General features: G+C 41.6%; 1 long non-coding RNA gene and 1 pseudogene across 1 annotated transcript; one reads left to right on the top strand and one right to left on the bottom strand.

Annotated features, from left to right (window-relative positions):
- The window catches only part of LOC149982614 (uncharacterized), a 28065-nt pseudogene extending 5767 nt beyond the window's left edge, over positions 1–22298 (top strand).
- A 229-nt stretch (positions 22299–22527) lies between these two features.
- LOC110528211 (uncharacterized) lies at positions 22528–25232 on the bottom strand. The gene is made up of 3 exons (XR_002474213.3): positions 24942–25232; positions 23426–23516; positions 22528–23059 (listed from the first exon to the last, which is right to left on the bottom strand). It is a non-coding gene; the product is annotated as an uncharacterized LOC110528211 (long non-coding RNA).
- Between the last annotated feature and the right edge of the window lie 1729 nt (positions 25233–26961).

The raw sequence follows: 26961 nt of genomic DNA, 5'->3' as shown, positions 1-26961 counted from the left end.
TCTCAATTTACAGTATGTTTGCCAATTGGTTGTGCAGCCAGACTTATTTGCCATTCCTTTTGCTTCATCCCTCTCAACCATACAATTTTTAAATTCCTCATCAATCCACTGGGATTTAATGGTTTTTAATAATTGTCTTATTGGTTGCGTGCTTATTAGTAACTGGAATAAGGAATTTCATAAATGTTCCAACCTATGTGTTGTGATAATTGCGTTGTTTCCTCTATAACCTGTTACTTTATATGCCTTGCCACCGTGATAGGCCTAAAGCCAAGTAAATAAGAGGACACAGTGGCAGAATAAATTCAACATCTGTCCAGTGAAGTCCACAAAACATATTGCATGTAACACACAGTTACATGACCTACAGCATTGTCAAGCAAGTTAATGTGTCCGACATTTTCGGACTATTAAAAAACTATTTATTTAGAACCACGGAGACTTACCAAAGTTGCAAAGAAAACAGGAGCTGTCTCCAATATTCCAGCACCATTTCAACTTCAACATCATCAAATCCCCTATACTTATTCTAATACAGTGACAACTAAAAGATACCAAAAACTATTTATTTCCGATCAACGTCAGCTAATTATGATGTGGCTGTCCATGGTACTGATCTGTGTGTGTGTGTCTATGTATGCTTGGGGGCATGCGTGCAATTAGAAAACATGTTGACTCGCCCTACTTATAGAGAAACGACAATGCCATCCTCCTCTCTCTCATGTTTCCGGAACAGTCTGTAACTCTGTCATACATTACCCGCTTTTAGTTTCTGTTGTCCTATGCTACCCTAGCTACAATGCTTGCTCGCTAGCCTAACTTCCTTTCATGGCATGGGCAACTATGCGCTAGCTAGTTAACATTAGCCTACTAGATACATCTAGCTACATATTGAACTTCCATCCAGGGGCACAATGTATGAATTTATGGTTAATTCAGAATGGCCATTATAATCATTAGCCAGTACAGATAATTAAGTAAAACCACAAGTCCAAATCCCTATCTCCATCTATGCATAATTTAGGAAAGGGACAACTTTAACTAGCTAGCCACCGAAGGACAACAACACAATGAGAGTCTGAGGTCTTTAGTCCTCTGGAGCAGGATTTCATCAAGGATCTCTCTGTACTTTACTTCGTTCATCTTTCATTCAATCCTGACTAGTCTCCCAGTCCTTGCCGCTGAAAAACATCCCTGCCACCACCATGCTTCACCGAGCCCACTGTGTTCTTGGGAACCTTCAATGCTGTAGAAATGTTTTGATACCCTTCCCCCGATCTGTGCCTCGACAACAATCCTGTCTCGGAACTCTACGGACAATTCCTTCGACCTCATGGCTTGGTTTTTGCTCTGACATGCACTGTCAACTGTGGGACCTTATATAGGCAGATGTGTAGGTGTGTGCCTTTCCAAATCATGTCCAATCAATTGAATTCACTACAGGTGGACTTCAATCAAGTTGTAAAAACATCAGGGATGATCAATGGAAACAGGATGCAGCAATTTCGAGTATGAATACTTATGTAAATAAGGTATTTGTGTTTAATTTTGAATACATTTGCAAAAAATGTTAAAACGTTTTCACTTTGTCATTATGGGGTATTGTGTGTAGATTGCTGAGGATTTGTTTTTTTATAATCCATTTTAGAATAAGGCTGTAATGTAACAAGATGTGGAAAAAGTCAAGGGGTCTGAATACTTTCTGAAGCTACTGTATTGTGTTCCCTCCAGGTTGTAGAAAATAACAGAAGCTATGAATTATCTGTTCAGACCCCAGTCATACCTACAGTATCTACAGAATTTTAAAAAGGTGCTGTTGTAGTATTCAAGGAAAAATACCCCACTTCTTTGTTGAAGATCAAACAAAAACACTATAGTAAATACTACAGTATTTATACTGTAGTAAACTGTAAATAATAATAAGTGTACTACAGTCATGTCCGAGAAAACACTACAGTGAATACTATAGTATTTATACCATGGTATACTATTTAAATAGAGTACAGGCTTCACTGAATGACACAAGAGACAGAACACAATATGGAATTTTATTGAATAGTTTAGGGTAGGCCTCGATGCTGAGGACAGGTGGACCTATGCAGTTGCCCAGTTGGGTGTAGACCTGGGGAGGTGGAAAGTTGTTGGAAGACTGTAGCTGCAAAACAGCAAGTGGGATACACAAGGTTTGAATTGACATATTAATACCCCTAGATTCATTCTATTGATAGTTCTTTGTATATATCCATAAAAATGATGCTGATTCGTGATTTTGACTGGCCTGTCTGTCTCATACTGACTCCCGACACATTCATTACTATGGGACAGCTGGAGATCGAATTTGAATATTGAAACAATGTTGCAAATGTCAGAGACAGACAGCAAGGTTTATACAAATCTCTACTGTTGAAAACTAAATATTAGTCTAAAATAAATGTGAGATAATGTCTCGATTTTTTATAGTGGAGATCAAGTTTATAAATTGCCTGGCTGGGCTGATGAGACATTGGATTGCGCAGTCAGATGGAACAGAGTAAATGGGCATTTTAACGTCATAGATTTAGCCGGAGGTAACTTGTGGAATAGACACAGACTGGGGTGTCTATTCCACAAGTGCAAGTGCTGGTTAAGTGTTATTTTTTGCGGGATTATTTAAGATACTGTTTGAAGAGGTAGGGTTTCAGATGTTTTCAGAGATGAGTAGGGACTCTGCTGTCCTAGCTTCAGGGGGATGCTGGTTTCACCATTGTGGTGCCAGGACAGAGGAGAGCTTGGACTGGGCTGAGCGGGAGATGCCCTCCCATGGAGTGGGAGCCAAGAGACCTGAGGTGGCAGAACGGAGTGCTCAGGTTGGGGTGAAGGGGTTGAGCATAGCCTGAAGGTGGGGAGGGGCAGTTCCTCTTGCTGTTCCATAGGTAAGCACCATGGTCTTGTAGGGGATGCAAGCTTCAACTGGAAACCAGTGGAGTGTGCGGAGAAGCGGGATGACATGAGAAAACTTGGGAAGGTTGAAAACCAGAAACACTTATCTCCCTCACTAGCTTTAAGCACCAACTGTCAGAGCAGCTCACAGATTACTGCACCTGTACATAGCCCACCTATAATTTAGCCCTATCAACTACCTCTTTCCCAACTGTATTTAATTTATTTATTTATTTTGCTCCTTTGCACCCCATTATTTTTATTTCTACTTTGCACATTCTTCCATTGCAAAACTACCATTCCAGTGTTTTACTTGCTATATTGTATTTACCTTGCCACCAAGGCCTTTTTTTGCCTTTACCTCCCTTCTCACCTCATTTGCTCACATTGTATATAGACTTGTTTATACTTTATTATTGACTGTATGTTTGTTTTACTCCATGTGTAACTCTGTGTTGTTGTATCTGTCAAACTGCTTTGCTTTATCTTGGCCAGGTCGCAATTGTAAATGAGAACTTGTTCTCAACTTGCCTACCTGGTTAAATAAAGGTAAAATAAAAATAAATAAATAAAAAAGATGGGCTGCTGCGTTCTGGATAAGTTACAAGGGTTTGATGGCACAAGCAGGGAGCCCAGCCAACAGCGAGTTGCAGTAGTCCAGATCGGAGAGGACAAGTGCCTGGATTAGGACCTGCGCCACTTCTTGTGTGAGGTAGGGTCGTACTCTACGGATGTTGTAGAGCATGAACCTGCAGGGACGGGTCACTGCTTTGATGTTTAGAGAATGACAGGGTTACACCAAGGTTCTTTGCGCTCTGGGAGGGCGACACTGTGAAGTTGTCAACTGTGATGGAGAGGTCTTGGAGCGGGCAGGCCTTTCTCGGGAGGAAGAGCAGTTCTGTCTTGTTGAGCTTGAGGTGGTGGGCCGACATCCAAGTTGAGATATCTGCCAGGCATGCAGAGATGCATGTCGCAACCTGGGTGTCAGAAGGGGGAAGGAGAAAAGTAGTTGAGTGTCATCCACATAGCAATGATAGGAGAGACCATGTGAGGATATGACAGAGCCGAGTGACTTGGTGTATAAAGAAAAGAGGATAGGGCCTAGAACCGAGCCCTGGGGGACACCAGTAGTGAGAGTACGTGGGGCAGACACAGATCCTCTCCACGGCACCTGAAAGGAACGGCCCGCCAGGTAGGATTCAATCCAAGAGTGTGCATAGGATGAGAACAGAGGAGAGAGTGTCAGCTTTGGCAGTGTGGAGAGCCTCTGTGACACAGAGAAGAGCAGTCTCAGTTGAGTGACCCGTCTTGAAGCCTGACTGGTTTGGGTCAAAAAGATTGTTCGGAGAGATATTCAGAAAGTTGATCAGAGACAGCACACTCAAGTGTTTTGGAAATAAAATAAAGAAGGATACAGGTCTATAGTTTTTGACATCAGATGAGTCAAGTGTTTCTTGAGCAAGGGAGCAACTCGGACATTTTGAAGTCAGAGGGGACGCAGCAAGTGGTCAGGGATGAGTTGATGAGGGAAGTGAGGAATGGGAGAAGGTCTCCAGAAGGGAGGAGGGGATGGGGTCGAGCGGGCAGGTTGTCGGGCCGCCAGACCTCACGAGTTGCAGGAAGTCATCTGGAGAGAGAGGGGAGAAAGAGGTCAAGGCATAGGGTAGTTCTGTGTGAGTGAGACCAGTGACCTCGATAGGCTGAGTGAATGAGTAGCGGATGTCATCAACCTTTTTTTCAGTGGTTGACAAATTCATCAGCAGAGAGGGAGGAGGGAGGGGTGGAGGATTAAGGAGGGAGGAGAAGGTGGAAAATAGTTTCCTAGGGTTAGGCAGAAGCTTGAAAATTTAGAGTGATAGATAGTGGCTTTAGAAGTAGATACAGAGGAAGAGGAGGGAGTGAAAGGATGATAGTTCCTCCGGAAGTTTAGTTCTCCTCCATTTTCGCTCTGCTGCCCACAGCCCTGTTCTGTAAGCTTGCAATGAGTCACTCAGCCACTGAGCAGGAAGGGAGGGCCGAGTTGGCCGGGAGGAAAGTGGACAGTGCGAGTCATAGGATGCGGAAAGGGAGGAGAGTAGGGTCGAAGAGGCAGAATCAGGAGACAGAAAGAAGAAGGATTTAGCAGAAGGGAGAGATGATAGGAGAGAGTAGGAGAGTGAAAGTGAGTATTGCGACGGCATCTGGGTAGGGGCTAAGTGGTTAGGGTTGGAGGAAAGGGAGACAGAAAAGGAAACAAAGTAGTGATCAGAGACCTGGAGAGGGGTTGCAGTGAGATTAGTAGGCGAGCAGCCTCTAGTAAAGATGAGGTCAAGCGTATTGCCTGTCTTGTGAGTTGGAGGGGACTGGGAAAGGGTGAGGTCAAAAGAGGCAAGGAGGGGAAAGAGAGAGTTGGAATGAAATTAATCGAAGGAGGAATCGAAGGCAGACTTTGGGAGTTATGAGTTTCCTAGATGAATGAAAAGTGATGATCCATTCAGACCAGCCTTACTGATTGAACTTTCATAACTTCATAGTATTTTTTCATGTGGAAATCTATAGTCTTGATCAACAAGCTAACTTAATAAAGGGCAACAAGGAAATAAAGGAGAAAGAAGACACAACAGGCTAAGTTGACTTCACATGTGAAACGGTTTGACAACTATGGCCAGTTTGGTGGCTATCAGGCTCACTCATTGAATTACCATAGACCTCAGCTATTATTAAGAGTCCAGGCTTCTGATTGACTCGACCGCCTCTGCCTCTCTCTTTATCTTTCTGTCTCTCCACCTCTTTACCTACTCTCCCTCTCCCATTCTTTCCCAAGCAGAGGCAGAACGAGAGTTATAGCTACCATAAAAGGGCAGATAATGCGTTGTTAACTAATTTGGTGTGCTCCGAGCTGATATATCCCTTCACTCCAAATCTTTATGACTGTAATAAAAGCCCAATGCTAATGCTTGCCATGCACAATCAAGCTCAGATCATCAGAGAGAATGGTGAAGGTAGAGGGAGTAGGAGAGGAAAGGAACAAGGGGAAAGTGCAAAGTGGGGTTCAAAGATACCAGGTAATCCAAAAATACCAGGTAATTCAGTAGGATCCACCATGGAATTGATAGAAAGAGAAGACAGGTATGGATGGCAGTTGAGCTGTTCCACCTTTAACTCGATCATGGATTCATGCTTTGTCAAACTGGAATTTTAAATGGAATCATTCTAGTTGTTAATAACAGAGAGTGGAGGTGGATATGAAACAGAGCAGTCAGAGACTTTTCACATTTTTGTCACAGAAAGCACAGGTGGAACTCCAGTCCAGGTATCAAACTGAAAATGTCATTAAGAAAGATTGTGAATATGACATATAGGCAAAGAAGATTGTTATGAAGGAAGAGACTATACTACTGTATGTAGGTGTTAAAAAATAAAGACATTTCGCTTGGATTTTTGCATGCCAACTCTGTATGTGTAGGGCTTCCCTCTAACTGTGACTTGTAGAACTGCATGGCTCTGTGTACATGGCTTGCTTATTGGTGCCCTACTGCCCTACAGTAGCGTCTAACACTCCAATAGAGCCCTGCACAGGCATGAATTTTAAGCCTGAGTCCTAACCATGCCTGTGATGTTCCCAGTCAGCTACAATTTCAGAATTGTAGATGTCCACATTTTTTACTTTTCTTAATTTGTTGTTGAGTTAAAAAAGCCCTGTACACATTGTTCCTCCCTGAAAGTGTCCCATTGCTAAACAATAAGTAGAAACACAGGATCAGGATTGGGGAATGCCTGCTTTTAATGACCACAACACCCTTTTTTGTCTTTACTATGTGAAAATGTATGTCAGATGTGTTACTATGGCAACTGGGGGGAGTCCACCCTGCTGAATAAACAGCCCATCTGTTTAGTAGCTCTGCAGGACAGAGGTAGAGGGAGAGAGAAACAGGAAATTACCTCGTAGCTAGCTGGGCTGGGCCCTCTCTGGGAGGGGCTGGACTGGGGCTACCTGGCAGGAGGCCCTGACCTCCAGGCTCCACACACCTGCTGAGACTCACATCCAGGTGCTGCTGCCTCATCAGGCTCCCTCTGTTTGGGGAACTGTGGGGTGGGGTTGGGGGATGCTGGCTGGCTGGAGGGTTGGGAGGAGGAACATGTTGAGACGGAAGGGAAGGGGCAGACTGGCTCAGTCTTTCCACCACTGAGAAACCAGAAGAGTGCAATGTACAGTGCAGGAGTGGAGGAAGGGGAGGAGAGGAACTTTCAGGAGTTTTAAAAATCCCAATGTTTATGCTGTTTTCAGTTTTACTGCTGACTGGGCTACTTCATGGTATTTTGATATACAGCATTTTTGCACAAATGTGCTCCCTGCTTGATAAAAGGGGTAATATCAAAATCAATCATACTTCATACAATCATGCAATTATACTTGTATCATAATGTATCATGACACTATAACAAAATTATTATTAAACAGTAACACAAAAGCATTGGTCATTTGTCGACTGAATGTTGAAAGGCGTGGAAACAATGTCCAATAATGAGAATGTTTAGAAACTCAAGTAGGAAAGTGCTGAAAAAGCCTTAAACTTCAGGTTGGCCCTTGCTTTTCAAAGAACACTCACCTACATTGAGTAGCCTACGATTCATGGTCTATGAGAACTGTCCTGTAAGCTCAAATTCCTCAGAACTTCTATCTAATTCACCCCAATGTTGGTTAGGCTTGACTGTAATTTTGTATCCTTTTTTTTACAAATTCAAAAGTGTACATTTCTTGATTGTAGTTGTGAGTTTGAACAGTAAATCAACAGTGTTTGGAGTGAGCATGGCTTTCATATTACCACAGGGGGGCAACATTGAGCAGAGAATGAATTTACATTTTTTATTGAACCTTTATTTAACTAGGCAAGTCAGTTAAAGAACACATTCTTATTTACAATGACAGCAAAAGGCTCCTAACTGCTGCCAATGCATAATAAAGATAAATGATGTCACTATACTGTACTAATCCCTTTCCAGTTCACAACATTTCATGCCAAACCACACAGGTCCATTGGCAGTGCAGTGTGTCATGACGCCTGCCCTGTGTCAAGAGTTGTTTATGTGTACAACTATCAAAAGAGAATTAAAATTCATATGTTACGAATTAGCAAAATGTACAATATCTTACGAATTTGAAAAATGTATGATATGTTATGAATTCTAGCTAGGTGGCTAACCTAGGGTTAAGTTTAGGAGTTACAGTGCCTTGCGAAAGTATTCGGCCCCCTTGAACTTTGCGACCTTTTGCCACATTTCAGGATTCAAACATAAAGATATAAAACTGTATTTTTTTGTGAAGAATCAACAACAAGTGGGACACAATCATGAAGTGGAACGACATTTATTGGATATTTCAAACTTTTTGAACAAATCAAAAACTGAAAAATTGGGCGTGCAAAATTATTCAGCCCCCTTAAGTTAATACTTTGTAGCGCCACCTTTTGCTGCGATTACAGCTGTAAGTCGCTTGGGGTATGTCTCTATCAGTTTTGCACATAGAGAGACTGAAATGTTTTCCCATTCCACCTTGCAAAACAGCTCGAGCTCAGTGAGGTTGGATGGAGAGCATTTGTGAACAGCGGTTTTCAGTTCGTTCCACAGATTCTCGATTGGATTCAGGTCTGGACTTTGACTTGGCCATTCTAACACCTGGATATGTTTATTTTTGAACCATTCCATTGTAGATTTTGCTTTATGTTTTGGATCATTGTCTTGTTGGAAGACAAATCTCCGTCCCAGTCTCAGGTCTTTTGCAGACTCCATCAGGTTTTCTTCCAGAATGGTCCTGTATTTGGCTCCATCCATCTTCCCATCAATTTTAACCATCTTCCCTGTCCCTGCTGAAGAAAAGCAGGCCCAAACCATGATGCTGCCACGACCATGTTTGACAGTGGGGATGGTGTGTTCAGCTGTGTTGCTTTTACTCCAAACATAACGTTTTGCATTGTTACCAAAAAGTTCAATTTTGGTTTCATCTGACCAGAGCACCACATGTTTGGTGTGTCTCCCAGGTGGCTTGTGGCAAACTTTAAACGACACTTTCTATGGATATCTTTAAGAAATGGCTTTCTTCTTGCCACTCTTCCATAAAGGCCAGATTTGTGCAATATAGGACTGATTGTTGTCCTATGGACAGAGTCTCCCACCTCAGCTGTAGATCTCTGCAGTTCATCCAGAGTGATCATGGGCCTCTTGGCTGCATCTCTGATCAGTCTTCTCCTTGTATGAGCTGAAAGTTTAGAGGGACGGCCAGGTCTTGGTAGATTTGCAGTGGTATGATACTCCTTCCATTTCAATATTATCGCTTGCAGTGCTCCTTGGGATGTTTAAAGCTTGGGAAATCTTTTTGTATCCAAATCCGGCTTTAAACTTCTTCACAACAGTATCTCGGACCTGCCTGGTGTGTTCCTTGTTCTTCATGATGCTCTCTGCGCTTTTAATGGACCTCTGAGACTATCACAGTGCAGGTACATTTATACGGAGACTTGATTACACACAGGTGGATTGCATTTATCATCATTAGTCATTTAGGTCAACATTGGATCATTCAGAGATCCTCACTGAACTTCTGGAGAGAGTTTGCTGCACTGAAAGTAAAGGGGCTGAATAATTTTGCACGCCCAATTTTTCAGTTTTTGATTTGTTAAAAAAGTTTGAAATATCCAATAAATGTCGTTCCACTTCATGATTGTGTCCCACTTGTTGTTGATTCTTCACAAAAAAAGACAGTTTTATATCTTTATGTTTGAAGCCTGAAATGTGGCAAAAGGTCGCAAAGTTCAAGGGGGCCGAATACTTTCGCAAGGCACTGTATATAACTTAGAAGGCACCAAAAATTGTCAGACTCCAGTCACCCAAGTCATAGACGGTTCTCTCTGCTACCGCATGGCAAACGACATCGGAGCGCCAAGTCTAGGTCCAAAAGGCTCCTTAACAGCTTCTACTCCCAAGCCGTAAGACTGCTAAACAATTAATCAAATGGCCACCCAGATTATTTACATTGACCCTCCCCCTTTGTTTTTACACTGCTGATACTCACTGTTTATTATCTATGCATAGTCACTTTACACCTACCTACATGTGCAAATTACCTCAACTAACCTGTACCCCTGCACATTGACACAGTACCCCCTGTATATAGCCTTGTTATTGTTATTTTGTTTTATTTTATTTAGTAAATATTTTCTTGACTCTCTTTCTTGAACTGCATTGTTGATTAAGGGCTTGTAAAGTAAGCATTTCACAGTAAGGTCTACACCTGTTGTATTCGGCACATGAGAAATAAAATTTGATTTGAGTATATTAGTCCATGAGAATAATTGAAGAGCAAAAATGTACCACCAGGGGGAGACATTGAACTATTATTTGTGTCCATTAGTTCCATTATAACAGACCTTCCCGGTACGAACGCAAACAGATAGAGAAACAGTACCAAGCATCTAATATATAGAAATGAATATGAGACTTAATTATTTTCTTTATCATAATACAGTATTCTAAGAACATATTTCAATTGTTTTGAATCCCTATACAGAATGGTCACAGATAGATATAAAAAACAATGTGATATTTCTGATGGTGCTGGAATCCCTCCCACCCCGCATCTGGTTTTCACCACTCTTCACCTCTCCACAGTAATGGTGCACTTACTAATTCTAGCCTTCTGATATGTCAATGAGAAATGTGGAAATTCAAAGGAGCCACAGAATTAGGGGTGTAGTTGGAGGATGGAGGAGAGAGAGGAAGAGGAGAGAGTGAGGAAGGTAACTTTTCCCACTACACTAACTATTCACGCACGCAAACATACACAATCATACACATAAACACACACACATAGTGACAGGGGAACAGTGGAACCTGCAATTACATAACTATGTGTTTCTCTTCTGAGTTTCCATCACTCACATACAGTTGAAGTTGGAAGTTTACATACACCTTAGCCAAATACATTTAAACTCAGTTTTTCACAATTTCCTGACATTTAATCCTAGTTAAAATTCCGTCTTAGGTCAGTTAGGATCACCACTTTATTATAAGAATGTGAAATGTCAGAATAATGGTAGAGAGAATGATTTATTTCAGCTTTAATTTCTTTCATCACATTCCCAGTGGGTCAGCAGTTTACATACCTTCAATTAGTATTTGGTAGCATTGCCTTTAAATTGTTTTACTTGGGTTAAACATTTCGGGTAGCCTTCCACAAGCTTCCCACAATAAGTTGGGTGAATTTTTGCCCATTCCTCCTGACAGAGCTGGTGTAACTGAGTCAGGTTTATAGGCCTCCTTGCTCGCACAGGCTTTTTCAGTTCTGCCCACAAATGTTCTATTGGATTGAGGTCAGGGCTTTGTGATTGCCACTCCAATACCTTGACTTTGTTGTCCTTAAGCCATTTTGCCACAACTTTGGAAGTATGCTTGGGGTCATTGTCCATTTGGAAGATCCATTTGCGACCAAGCTTTAACTTCCTGACTGATGTCTTGAGATGTTGCTTCAATATATCCACATAATTTTCCTACCTCATGATGCCATCTATTTTGTGAAGTGCACCAGTCCCTCCTGCAGCAAAGCACACTTACAACATGATGCTGCCACCCCGTGCTTCACGGTTGGGATGGTGTTCTTCGGCTTGCAAGCCTCACCCTTTTTCCTCCCAACATAACGATGGTCATTATGGACAAACAGTTCTATTTTTGTTTCATCAGACCAGAGGACATTTCTCCAAAAGTACGATTATCCCCATGTGCAGTTGCAAACCGTAGCCTGGCTTTTTTTATGGCGGTTTTGGAGCAGTGGCTTCTTCCTTGCTGAGCAGCCTTTCAGGTTATGTCGATATAGGACTCGTTTTACTGTGGATATAGATATGTTTGTACCTGTTTCCTCCAGCATCTTCACAAGGTCCTTTGCTGTTGTTCTGGGATTGTTTTGCACTTTACGCACCAAAGTACGTTCATCTCTAGGAGACAGAACGCATCTCCTTCCTGAGTGGATTGACGGCTGCGTGGTCCCATGTTGTTTATAGTTGCGTACTGTTGTTTGTACAGATGAACGTGATACCTTCAGGCGTTTGGAAATTGCTCCCAAAGATGAACCAGACTTGGTGGACGTCGATAATTACTTTTCTGAGCTCTTGGCTGATTTCTTTTGATTTTCCCATGATGTCAAGCAAAGAGGCACTGAGTTTGAAGGTAGGCCTTGAAATACATCCACAGGTACATCTGCAATTGACTCAAATTATGTAAATTACCCTTTCCAGAAGCTTCTAAAGCCATGACATCATTTTCTGGAACGTTCCAAGCTGTTTAAAAGCACAGTCAACTTATGTATGTATGTAAACTTCTGACCCACTGGAATTGTGATACAGTGCGTCATAAGTGAAATAATCTGTCGGTAAGCAATTGTTGGAAAAATGACTTGTGTCATGCACAAAGTAGATGTCCTAACCGACTTGCCAAAACTATAGTTTGCTAGAACTCCCGGGTGGCGCAGTGGTTAAGGGCGCTGTACTGCAGCGCCAGCTGTGCCATCAGAGTCCCTGGGTTCGCGCCCAGGCTCTGTTGTAACCTGCCGCGACCGGGAGGTCCGTGGGGCGACGCACAATTGGCCTAGCGTCGCCCGGGTTAGGGAGGGCTTGGTCGGTAGGGCGACTCCTGTGGTGGGCTGGGCGCAGTATGCGCTAGCCAAGGTGGCCAGGTGCATGGTGTTTCCTCTGGCGCATCGGTGTGGCTGACTTCCGGGTTGGATGTGCGCTGTGTTAAGAAGCAGTGCGGCTTGGTTGGGTTGTGTATCGGAGGACGCACGACTTTCAACCTTCGTCTCTCCCGAGCCTGTACGGGAGTTGTAGCGATGAGACAAGATAGTAGGTACTACAGCAATTGGATACCACGAAATTGGGGAGAAAAAGGGGTAAAATAATAAAATCTTTAAAAAAAAAAAAAAATTTAAAAAAAAAAACTATAGTTTGTTAACAAGAAATTTGTGGAGTGGTTGAAAAACCTATGTGTATGTAAACTTCCGACTTCAACTGTACATGCACATTGTTCAACCTCACACATGCACGAGCACTGCACAAATTAACTATTCAATCAACACTCAAATGCACAAACATTTACATCATGTTCAAACAAATGTTTCAATACTCTCAGATAGTTCACTCATGACATAACTGATGTGCATTTCTATAAAAATACCAGCAATTTCATTGAGGTACCTTATAGTTTCCATTTACTAAGAGCAATGAATCATATAGTGATGATCCTGACAGTCAAAATAACTTGATTATAATCATTAGAAGCTGCCATCATGTCAGGTAGCTGTTGGCCTTGAGGGATGTACTGACTCATACTGTAGCCTACATACCTGCATGTTAGCAGTCATTATGACCAGGAAAACTCTGGGCCCTAGTTATAAGGACCTATAGTATTTCCTGGTCAGGTCTAATGGACCCAGTGTGTGTTCTAGTCATGTCACATTGTATATCCTTAATCATTTCTGATTTGGAAGAGTCTGTTCTCCCTGTGCATGAGGTCACAAGCAGCTCCACTCCACTGTCTTTGTCCGCTCATTGACTCTCCTATCTACATAATTGGTCAATTTGTACACAATTTGCATTGAAGTAGCCTACTCTTTGTTTTTCCCATCCACATCAATAGCCATTTGTGGTTATTTGTGACATTTTCTAGAATTATGCAGAACTTGCAATATTACATTTCCACCACTTGATGGTGCTTGCAGTGTTCTGATGACAAATGGTTCTTTACTGACCACTATGGTTTGGATATTTTTGGCTGTTGTTATTTTGATGGGAAAAAGATGAGGAGAGGAGGATGGAAATGGAAATGGCTTTGCCCCATGGAGAGCTAAATGAAACCCGGCTTACTGCTCCATTTAGGACCAAACACAGCGGGAAGAGAGATGAAACCAGGCTTGAAGACGCTCTGGCTGAAATGACTGCCTGGGAATATGAACGCATCATAACAACATGCTGTTATACTGATATTAATGCAGAGAGATAAAGAGGTCTAATTAAGCAATAATGCACGAGGGGGTGTGGTATATGGCCAATATACCACGGCTAAGGGCTGTTCTTATGCACGACACAATGAGCTGTGCCTGGATACATTGGCCATATTGGCCATATACCACAAACCCTCAAGTTTCCTTATTGCTATTATAAACTGTTTACCAAAGATCAGAGAAGTAAAAATAAATGTTTTGTCATACAGTCAAAATGGTATACAGTCTGATATACCACGGCTGTCAGAAAATCAGCATTCGGGGATGGAACCACCCAGTTTATAATAATGGATTGAGGTCATGCAATGCTGTTCGCTAGGTCTCAAGATACTTTACAGTAACTGCATATAGGGGGTAACTACCAAATTTTCACTAAATCCACCAACAATGTGATGTACGGCCGCCGTACAGGTCAACACACATCAGGGAACATTCAGTGGGGTGAACATTCTGAATGTATCAGCAAGAACTGTCATGTATAGAGCTAACATGATGCCATATATGACATGACAGAAAACAGTGACTGTTCTGCATAATACATTAGAATGCGATTATCTGTGACATTCTACCCTACTCAATAATCCCCAATCTATGGGAGAGGAGAGGTGAGACTAAAGACAGTTAAGAGGCAGGTGATGATCAGATGGCTGTAAGAAGGATCAAGTTGACATCAAGATGCCATTGGATAAAACATCAACAGGTTAAACTGAACATCTGAAAAACAGCAACTGGACAGTAGCCTACACTGTCCCCATCATAAAACCAGGGGAATAGGAAACTCCCCCTCAGAGGGAAGAAGAGTGCCCTGTATACTCCCTCCAAACCACTAACAGTAGGAGCCTGATTTTGTCCTGACCACATGACCTGAACAGGAGAAACTAGAGTTGTGTTCGTATACCCATACTAACATACTGTATACTAGATACTTGATGCGTCTATACGACATACTATTAGTTAATTTTAGTACTGTAAACGAATGTTATCCTTTCAGTTGAATGTATTAGTGCTTTGCCTGTGTACAGGAAGTTGATGCTGTTGCTATGCAACTTCTTGCTAACTTGTTAGCATAACAAATTACTAGCTAGACATCTTACGACATCATTAACAATGTCGATTGAGAACACACAACGACTATACCATTTAGCTAAGCTAAGAATTACATGAATAATCAAGTCACTAAACCATGCGTAGTTAGTTTGATAGCATATAGTTAATACACTGGCAAGGTCGATGTATTAGTAGCCAACTAACATTAAATAGCTCACTAACATACAAGCAACTGCTGTAATGATATGCAATGCGGGTCGTAAGTCTAGCGTAGCTAACAAAATGTGAAAAGTTCTTACTTTATTACATTGTCATAATTAGTTAAAGCAATGAATTTATACCTGCTCTTGTCAGACTTCGGTTGCATATTTTCCGCCATTTTTTCTTCAAATCTGAAAATGTTGTGAAGCCATGCCCGTTTTCTGAAGAACTGGAAAAAAAGCACAGAAATTGCTTGTATATCTTGTATTTTGGTTAATTTAGCATAACATATGGGAACTGTTGGCATACCAACTGCAGTACATTTGGAAAGTATTCCGACCCCTTGACTTTTTCCAAATGTTGTTACTTTACAGCGTTCTTCTGAAATTGATTAAATAGTTTTTTTCCTCATCAATCTACACACAATAACCCATAATGACACATTTATTACAAATAAAAACTGAAATATAACATTTACATAAGTATTCAGACCCTTTCATCAGTACTTTGTTGAAACACCTTTTACAGTGATTACAGCCTCGAGTCTTCTTGGGTATGACACTACAAGCTTGGCACACCTGTACAGTCCTATTCTTTAACTTAGATTTTTGCTTGAGCTGGAGACGTGAATCCAACATAGCAATTATTAATTTGCAGACAAATTGGAATTAAAGGAAGACTAAATCAGTGGCACAGATGGAACTATCCAAGCAGAAGATAAGTCACTTTAGATACAAGTGTCTGCTAAATGGCATATATTAATATTATAATTACTACATCTCCTTAAAATGTTGATATTTGGTTGCATTGACAAAATATCATTACATTTGAAATCAACCAGAGCTTGAAACCCTAGGCCTATTGCATTGTCTTTTTTAACACTGAACAAAAATATAAATGCAACATGCAACAATTACAAATATTTTACTGGGATACAGTTCATATAAGGAAATCAGTAATTGAAAATAACTTCATTAGGCCCTCATCTCTGGATTTCATATGACGGGGCATTGGCCCACACACTTTTTAATTTATTTTATTTAACCTTTATTTAACAAGGCAAGTCAGTTAAGAACAAATTATTATTTACTTTTGAGCCAGGTCCAGCCAATGGGGAGCCAGGTCCAGCCAATGGGGAGCCAGGCCCAGCCTAGTGGTAGCCTAGTGGTTGGAGCGTTGGGCTAGTAACTGGAAAGTTGCAAGTTCAAATCCCAGAGCTGACAAGGTACAAATCTGTCGTTCTGCCCCTGAACAGGCAGTTAACCCACTGTTCCTAGGCCGTCATTGAAAATAAGAATTTGTTCTTAACTGACTTGCCTAGTTAAATAGTTAAATCAAAATGTTTTTTTTCCCCAACAAAAAGGCTTTATTACAGACAGACATACAACAGCTCTGTTGGACATTCTTGCAGTCAGCATGCCAATTGCACGCTCCCTCAAAACTTGAGACATCTGTGGCATTGTGTTGTGTGACAAAACTGCACATTATAGAGTAGCCTTTCATTGTCCCCAGCACAAGGTGCTGTAATGTTTAAGCTGTTTAATCATCTTCTTAATATGCCACACCTGTCAGGTGGATGGATTATCTTGGCAAAGGAGAAATGCTCATTAACAGGGATGTAAACAAATTTGTGCATCAAATTTCAGAGAAAAAGTTTTTTGTGCCTATGGAACATTTCTGGGATCTTCTATTTCAGCTCATGAAAATTTGGACCATCATTTTACATTTAAATTTTTGTTCAGTAATAGTTGAATTATGGGTTGAATTCAAACAATTACTAATGACTTTGCAAATGATATATAGGCCTAAATGGCATCGTTGAGGATTGATAAAGTATGGCCACATTTTATTTGCACTGTTAAACCTACCCTTGGAATGACTTCGATAGCAACAGTGAATCTATTTAGTTTTTAGGTGAAGATCTCTGAACAATCATTCTCACAATACCACATTGGTAATAGCCCACCACAGTGGATGCGTTCTAATACTCATAAAACCTAGTGGTCAAACACGGAAATGGTTCCAATCGTCTTTCCACGTTCATTGAATTAAATATGTGTTTGATCTAGACTTACCTTAGTGTAACGTTTTGATGTGTAATTCTCTCAATATATTTGCCTCAATTTACTAAAAAAAAATATAAACGCTAACTAGCAACAGAGAAGACCTCAGGAAGCTCCTGCATGTCATCTCTAGCCGACACTGTCCGCTACCGTTCACCAACGTGATCAGAGACCCGTGCCCAATACATGATGAATCTATGTGCTGTATTGAAATACATTGAATAAAGTGTTGTACTTCTTCAATCCCCTTTCTCTGTCTTAGGTACCACCTGACTACTCTTTAGCTAGCTAGTTAGCAGAGCAGTAGATCTAAACATCATTTTCTATTACTTAGCTTAGATAACTGTTTGTACAGTATGTTGACTTTGGTGTCTTCTTCAGATCTTATTGCATTTTTCAAGGATCAGCAGAAGACCATTAAAAGGGAAGAATACCAATATAAAGTCTGGCCATGTAGAGAAGTGCAGTTATAGTGAGGAACAACTTACCGGTTTGGTCAGGGCCAGCATAAAGGATAGTATATCCTGTGTCGGTGAGTGTAGCTATTAAGTTTGTGCACCTTAGCAATACAATGTGTTTATACAGCTGTCAACATTCTACAAGGAAAGAGCCTTGTAGAATGTTAAATTATACAATCATTAACCATATATAAGCGCACAAAGCAAGACCCAGATGCAGACACGAGAGGCAGATGGTTTGAATCTTGATATTTATTAAACAATCCAAAAGGGGTAGGCAAAAGAATAGTTGTGGACAGGCAAGAGGTCAAAACCAGTTCAGAGTCCATGAGGTACAGAGTGGCAGGCAGGCTCGAGGTCAGGTAGGCAGGTACGGAGTCCAGAAAACAGGCAAGGGTCAAAAACCAGGAGGACTTGCAAAAGATAATAGAAGCAGGAGTACGGGAAAACCGATGGTTGACTTGAAAAGCATACAAGACAAACTGGCACAAGAGACACGAAACACAGGGATATATACACCAGGGATAATAAGCGACATCTGGAGGGGGTGGAGACAATCACAAGACAGGTGAAACAGATCAGGTAGGGACACCAGATTACTGCGCATTTCAGACTTCGATGAGCAATAACTCAGCTCTAGAATGTTGTCATTGATGAGAATGAATCTAAAAATCTATTGACATTCAGAATAGACTTCGTTTAGACATCCAGCCTGTACTGTAGTTGCATGACAAGAGACAAATCTTCAAAGGCACAGTATTTATTCAGAGTGGGACATTTTTTTTTTCACCTTTATTTAACCAGGTAGGCTAGTTGAGAACAAGTTCTCATTTGCAACTGCGACCTGGCCAAGATAAAGCATAGCAGTGTGAACAGACAACACAGAGTTACACATGGAGTAAACAATTAACAAGTCAATAACACTGTAGAAAAAAAAGAGAGTCTATATACATTGTGTGCAAAAGGCATGAGGAGGTAGGCGAATAATTACAATTTTGCAGATTAACACTGGAGTGATAAATGATCAGATGGTCATGTACAGGTAGAGATATTGGTGTGCAAAAGAGCAGAAAAGTAAATAAATAAAAACAGTATGGGGATGAGGTAGGTAAAAATGTGTGGGCTATTTACCGATAGACTATGTACAGCTGCAGCGATCGGTTAGCTGCTCATGCATTCACACAGTCTTGATTTATAGGATCCTTCCAACTATGTGATTGATATGTCAAGTCATAAAATCCGAAGTTAACAATGAAAAGTTTATAGAAAAACTGCACTTGTCCTTATGTGAAAATGTCAGTTTACTAAATATTCTACAACTGTAATGTTATCAAATCAAACTATTTACACTACCGTTCAAAAGTTTGGGGTCATTTAGAAATGTCCTTGTTTTTGAAAGAAAAGCACATTTTTTGTCCATTAAAATAACATCAAATTGATCAGAAATACAGTGGACATTATTAATGTTGTAAATTACTATTGTAGCTGGAAACGGCAGATTTTTTATGGAATATCTACATAGCAGTACAGAGGCCCATTATCAGCAACCTTCACTCCTGTGTTCCAATGACACGTTGTGTTAATCCCGCAAAACACCAGTCTCAAGGTCAACAGTGAAGAGGCGACTCTGGGATGCTGGCCTTCTAGGCAGAGTTTCTCTGTCCAGTGTCTGTATTCTTTTGCCAATCTTTTATTTTTATTGCCCAGTCTGAAATATGGCTTTTTCTTTGCAATTCTGCCTAGAAGGCCAGCATCCAGGAGTCGCCTCTTCACTGTTGACGTTGAGACTGGTGTTTTGCGGGTACTATTCAATGAAGCTGCCAGTTGAGGACTTGTGAGGCGTCTGTTTCTCAAATGAGACAGTCTAATGTACTTGTCCTCTTGCTCAGTTGTGCACCGAGGCCTCCCACTCCTCTTTCTATTCTGGTTAGAGACAGTTTGCGCTGTTCTGTGAAGGGAGTAGTACACAGCGTTGTACGAGATCTTCGGTTTCTTGGCAATTTCTCGCATGGAATAGCCTTCATTTCTCAGAACAAGAATAGACTGACGAGTTTCAGAAGAACGTTATTTTTTTCTGGCCATTTTAAGCCTGTAATCGAACCCACAAATGCTGATGCTCCAGATACCCAGCTAGTCTAAAGAAGGCCAGTTTTATTGCTTCTTTAATCAGAACAACAGTTTTCAGCTGTGCTAACATAATTGCAAAAAGGTTTTCTAATTATCAAATAGCTTTTTAAAATGATAAACTTGGATTAGCTAACACAACATGCCATTGGAACACAGGAGTGATGGTTGCTGATAAATGGGCCTCTGTACGCCTATGTAGATATTCCATAAACAATCTGCCGTTTCCAGCTACAATAATTATTTATAACATTAACCATGTCTACACTGTATTTCTGATCAATCTGATGTTATTTTAAATGGACAAAAAAAAATATTTTTTTATAAAACAATTACATTTCTAAGTGGCCTCAAACTTTTGAACGGTTAGTGTATATAGCACATTTCTTACAGCATAAACATTTCAAGGTGTTCAAAGTCATGCATTGAAAGGAATGTGGCACTTAACATCCTTCCTCTTTGCTATAGGTGACCAGGGGATTCTCTATACCACATGTGAATGCCTCTGTGGAGCTCATAAGTGTAGCCATGCAGCCTATTTTGGCGGTTCACAATACAATCTGAAAGCCCACAGAAGAGGATCTTCAGTCGCCAAGGAACCATTTCCGGGACAGGTTAAGTGGAATGGCATGTCTCCTTGAACCTGAGCCAGAACAACCGCCACCCTCCCTGTCGTCCCTGTCTGTACCAGACATTGTTAAAGTACAAGGGCACCCGGGGATGTAGAAAAGCAGTGGAACATTGAAAACACTTTACACAGAACATGATTGTAGCTGCAAGATATCTGCCTTTTGAACACCCTGCACCGCTCACCGTCTCCAAAGGTCCATCACAGTGTCCCTACAGAACAGCAGGTTTGAAAATGCCCAAGCCAAATGCTGAAGAATTGTTTGGCATTTCAAACACAGCACACCAAACGCTGCAGAGCTAGGACAACAGCAAGTTGCAAATGGGCAAAAGAATGAGTAACTCGTTCAAGATGTCACAAAAAGATGGAATTCCACACAGGAATTGGTAAAGTGTGTCCACAGAAACCAACAACCACAGAGGTGCTCTGGCCCAACAGAAAACCAACTTCACCATGCAAACCACAGCTGAATTGGAGAAACTGCAGAAGTTGTAGGTGCTGCTGGAGCCCTGAAGGTAAGCTTCTTTATCAGACTATTAGTGTTATAATACGATTGTGTGTGTGTGTGTGTGTGTGTGTGTGTGTGTGTGTGTGTGTGTGTGTGTGTGTGTGTGAGTGAGAGAGAGAGAATGTGTCTGCGTATAACAAGTCTCTCACAATTCACTTAAATTATTTAGAATTATTTTCCACTGCAGGTACTTGACTGAACTTCTGGGAGAGAAGTACATTTCCTGCTCACTGGTGTTGCCTGCTTTGTGCCATCTCCTTTGGGTGATGGAGAGCTCCGATGATGACCCTGCCTACGTGGAAAGTTTCAAGCAAATATTCACAACAAACCTGAAGAAATGCAAGGAAAACACCAACCTCACATGTCTGAAGATCGCCACAGCACTCGACCCAAGGTTTAAGGACCTGAAGTGCCTTCCCAGACCTGAGAGGGGTGAGGTGTGGGCTTTTGTCAGCAACTTGCTGAAGGAAGAGAGGTCTGTACAGCAACCTGATAAAGCAACAGAGTCAGAGCCACCAAATAAGACAGCTGCCCTCTTGTTGAGTTCTTCTGAGTCTGTTGAAGAATAGGAGTCCATTGAGAAATGTGTGGAGCGTTACAAAGCAGAGCCCAGCATCTACATGGAGGACTGTCCACGACAGTAGTTGTCACAGCATGCAGGGGCACACACCAGGCTGGCCTGCATTGCACGAAGGTACAGTGCATTCGGAAAGTATTCAGACCCTTTCACTTTTTCCACATTTTGTTACGTTTCAGCCGTATTCTAAAATGGATTGAATTGTTTTTTCCCTCAATCTACACATAATACCCAATCATTTTTGGATTGAAATACCTTATTTACATACAGTACCTGGCAATGCCTGCCACATCAGTAACTTGTGGGAGGTTGTTTTCACTCTCTGGGCATATCGTACAGAAGAGAGCAGCTTTATCATCTGAAAATGTCAACGTGATTTTTGTCTTTGGAACTGGCTCAGTGAAAAGAAAAAGGAGGACGACTGGAGTGTATGGTCACAGGTTTATGTTCTGTGGAATTCATGACATTGTTGGACAAGTTTATGCTCTTTGCATCCATAGAGCCAGTTATTTTTTTATTATAGCCAACCCTCCAATCAGTAATTGGGAGAACAATAATTTGTAATGGCTGAAGTTTTAACTGTGTGTGTGTGTGTGTGTGTGTGTGTGTGTGTGTGTGTGTGTGTGTGTGTGTGTGTGTGTGTATGAATGGTTGTAGAGTGGGAAAAGAGTTACCTGACTAACTCTTCCTCATCCATCTCCACCCCTAATTGTTCTCACTGCGGCTCCTTCCAGTTTCCACATTTCTCGTTGACAACTTCAAGAAAATGTATGAGGGAGTAGGCCTACTGGGAGCATTAGTACTTTACAGGACATTTGTATTGCTTAACTTGTTTATGGTGAATATGCCATTAAAAACATTCTGATACGGAATATTTTTTGTGTTTCAGTCCCTACATGCCTATAACTCAATACACTGTTTATTTAGGAACAGATTGGAAAAAATTATAAATGAGTGATTAATCGCAATTAACTACAGAATTGAATGCAATTAATCCATTTTTTTTTTTTTTTTTTTTTTGTATGACAGCCCTAGTTATATTACATACAAGTGTTGTTCAAAGTAGCCAGCTACAGTAATGTAGTTCACCTTTATCATGGGCACAGTGGGAATATACATCTGTGATGTACAAATGATTTTGTACCCCTTGTGTCTTACTTGCTGAAGGCCCCAGTGCTTGGACCTAACATTGTTGAAAACAAGTGAACAATGAATACAGATCATACACAAACAATAGGTTATATTACATTCAAGTTTTGCTCAAAGCAGCCAACTAAAGTAATGTAGTCAACGTAAGTTAAATTTTGAGTGCATCTCCTAACAGTTTCATTGAGTAGTACAACACCATTCACATTGCATTTTATCATGGGCACAGTGGGAATTTATAAGTCTTACCCCCAGAGTGAGAGAGAGAGAGTACATCACTTCCAGCAGATTGCCTTGCTGAGGGTGGAGTTGATCATGCACTGCTTCTCGTGGGGTGAGCCTGATGTTCCGCATGTCACTCCTCTTGTCTAAAACATGGGGAAGAGGGGACATAAAGTCAAAATGTCTATGCATATACAAATTCATTGTTTTACTCAATATGGTATCATATGTGATGAGTGTAGCTGTAGTCTCGGACCACACTGGCACAGGATGTCCATGCACCAGATGGTCTGAGGGATGCACTCTTATTGGACTGGTAATCAATGAGACATTTGGTCAGTGGTGGGTCTTTTTCAATGCTGTATCAACATCTTTATCTGGACAGAAAATGCATTGTTTATCATAACACAAACCCACATTGGACAATGTGACAAGTGGTCCCCCAACACCCAATCCTCATGCCTCATTGTTTGTTATTGTTTCCCAGTCAACAGTCTGGATCTTTCTCTTACCTTTTCTTGGAAATACAGGGCCATTTCTCTTTCCACCGGAAAATGGAAGCTGCAGACCAAAGTGTTGTCACTGTGTTTTTGGTCCGTCCATCTGAAAGACAAAAAAAAAAAAATTACTTTTACTAGGTAGCCAATCTATATTAAAATACCATAACCCACAGACTATAGTAATGGTAAATAGGCTGGGCTTTGGTCTATCTGCACATCTAAAATCCTACTATGTGGATGGGACATTTCTGCTGGGATGGAGGAATTATCTGGAATGCTCAACTAGATGATCAGGACAGTGTAGGGTACTATTTGCCCAAAGAGGTAAAGTATTGTGATGAGCTATATGACTGTACTTCTGAATCTCAAGAGGAAAGTTAAAACCCTCAGCTGTAAGGTCACTGAGGAGGACCAACAGTGATAGGGGGATCATCTGAAAGGGACTGACATGCAGCGATGGAACATAAGGATTTCGGGCACTGGCCAGCAGACCACGATTTAAACTAGCCATGGTAACATTCAGGTCCTAAATCTGTGGCATGCGATGTTTCTAAAGGCAACATTTCACTGCTGTGACAGGCTACTTTGGCACCTTTTCTACTAGCTATTTCACTGCTGTCAGGCAAGTTTGGCACATTGTCTACTAGCCCAGTCTGAAAAGTACTAGACTCGGACTAGCTTAATTTCCATCCCTGCTGACATGTGTAGCTAACTGACTTCACAGATCATTTGATGTACAACAGAAGTACTTGTGGAACAAAACCGTTTGTTTTGTATGGGAAAACTTTGGGCCCACAAGTCCTATGTGACGTAGCTAGCCAGCTAGTTAACGTTAGCTCACCGTTCGTGTAGTCACACATTTTCCATGTGGTGACATGCTAGCTAATGTTAGCTCACCAGGGCAGGGCTATTTAGCTAACGTTTAGCTTGCTAGTTACGTTAGTTCATCGTTTGTGTAGTCAGACATTTCCCCAGACCCCACAGATGGTGGTGACATGCTAGCTAGTCCACCACGGAAGGAATATTTAACATTAGCTAGTTAGCGCTAATCGTTAACGTTAGGCACATTCGCTACCATGTCACCTCCTGTCAGGAAAGTTCGACTACACGGTGATATGGTGCTACCAAAGTGCCTAACTAGCTAGCCCCACCAGGGAATATTTAACTAGCTATGTCCCTGCCCTGGCTGGAGGGCTAACATTAGCTAGCATGTCACCACGTGAAAAAGTATGACTACACAAACTGTGAACTAACAGATTATCTGGCTAGCTCACAAAGAACTTGTCAATAATAAAGGTCACAACAGTCAATATGCTAGCCTATACTGGTTCTTGAAAGGAAGGCAAAGTGCATTGCACAAGTACAGTCGGTGGATATCTAGCTTATTTTCAAATGCATCTAGCTAACCACAGATCTTTGACTGAACCAAAATAGCTTTTTAGCAGCTAGCAAACAGGGCTTACCTTGTTATTATTTATTTAACCTTTATTCAACTAGTCAAGTCAGTTAAGAACAAATTCTTACTTACAATGATGGCCTAACCTGAACGACGCTGGGCCAATTGTGTGTCGCACTATGGGCTCCCAATCACGGCCTGTTGTGATACAGCCTGGAATCGAACCAGGGTCTGTAGTGACACCTCTAGAACATAGACGCAGTGCCTTAGACCACTGCGCCACTCGCTAATAAAGGTCAGAAAACAATCAAATGCACATGTGGTCATCGTAGTAGTGGTTACAATCCGGTACATAGCATAGAACCATCCTTGCTTCTGATTGACGGAAGGTTGGGTAGTTAGCTACAAAGGCCAGGGTAATTAAAAAAAATGTTAAATAAGAATACACACGAGAAATACGCAATAGTAATTATTTACACAATAAACAAAAATCTACTTTCTAGGTTACTTGCTACTTGTTGATGAGTTTGCATCGAAAAATGTGGAAGTTTTTTCCTCCCTGCCTTGAGTGATATACAGATGTATACATACATCAAATTTTGCATCAGGATGTGCAGTTCTGTATGATAGCAACATTAATGACTAATTAGCATTTCATTTTTAAGGGGTCATTACAGGTGAATATATTGATAAAAGTTACCTTGTCCAGAGAGATTTGCACGGTTATGAAAATGTGATGCCAGGGTAAGCCTACACGAAACGCTAGATTTTATGGGTATTATGACTCATACTGTGGTACTCAATAGTCAGTGACAAGTATCCTAGCTATGCAGGGCTGGGCTCGGTTAAAAACATTTATGGGAGACCAAAAGGTAGCTGTATATCGATCAATTCTCCAGTAGGAGGTGCTCCCCAGCCTATTGTTTTTTTTCTTCTAATAGCGGACATAACATTGAAAATCTGGGGCCTTCTGAGTGACGCAGTGGTCTAAGACACTGCATCGCAGTGCTAGCTGTGCCACTAGAGATCCTGGTTTGAGTCCAGGCTCTGTTGCAGCCGGCCGTGACCGGGAGACCCACGGGGTGGCGCACAATTGGCCCAGCATCATCCGGGTTAGGGGAGGGTTTGGTCAGCAGGGATGTTCTTGTCCCATTGCGCCCGAGCGACTCCTGTGGCGTGCCGGGCGCAATGCACGCTGACACGGTCGACAGGTGTACGGTGTTTCCTCTGACACATTGGTGCGGTTAAGCAGGCATTGTGTCAAGAAGTAGTGCGGCTTGGCTGGGTTGTGTTTCGGAGGACGCACGGCTCGTGACCTTCGCCTCTCCTGAGTCCGTACGGGAGTTGCAGCGATGAGACAAGACTGTAATTGGATACCACAAAATTGAGGAGAAAAAGGGGTAAAAGTATGATGTTGTTTTAAAGGTACAAATTCAACATATTTTATACAATATTGAAATTGTGTTGAAAAGTGTTGAAATTTGGTTACCATGATGACATTATTGTGTGGTTGAAATTTCACCCTCAAAACAACAATCCGTACAGGAGCCCTGAGTTAATTCACTCACACATGCATATACACGCATGTTCATAACATGTCAGCCAAGTCGTTCTGCTACGAAGAGCACAAGCAAACACATCAAACACAAACACACGCACACGGTACAGACAGAGTGGTGGTATGTCAGACTGCACCAGCTTGCGGCTCTGTCAGCGTTGCTGATGGATGAAGTCTTACTGCTTCCCCTGGATTATCAGAGGAGTTCAACGGCAGGGGAAGGTGATCCATCAGACAGAGAGGAGAGAGGGAGTGTATGAGAGAGAGGTGTGGTAGGGAGATAGAGATGGAGAGATTAGGAAGAAAGAGCAAAAGAGAAAGAGCGGAAGGAAAGGGGAAAATAAAGGATGGAGAGAAAAATAAAAAGCAAAACAGGAGAGAGAGGGAGATAAAGAATGGAAGAGAGCGGAGGAGGCAGGGTAGGGAAGCCGAGAAATGAAAAGAGAAAGATATGCTAAAGGCTAAACAGAGATGGAGGGCGAGATTATTTTTTCTGGTTCAGCTTTGTATGCACCCAGAGGTGAGGGAAAAGAAGGATGAAGAGGTGAAGGTATGGAAAAGCTGTGCACAGAGACCGGGAAGGAAGACACAGAC

Source organism: Oncorhynchus mykiss, chromosome 7, assembly GCF_057628025.1.
Source record: "Oncorhynchus mykiss isolate SJ-2025 chromosome 7, ASM5762802v1, whole genome shotgun sequence".
Classification (NCBI taxonomy): domain Eukaryota; kingdom Metazoa; phylum Chordata; class Actinopteri; order Salmoniformes; family Salmonidae; genus Oncorhynchus; species Oncorhynchus mykiss.
This window is presented reverse-complemented; position numbering and strand designations above follow the sequence as displayed.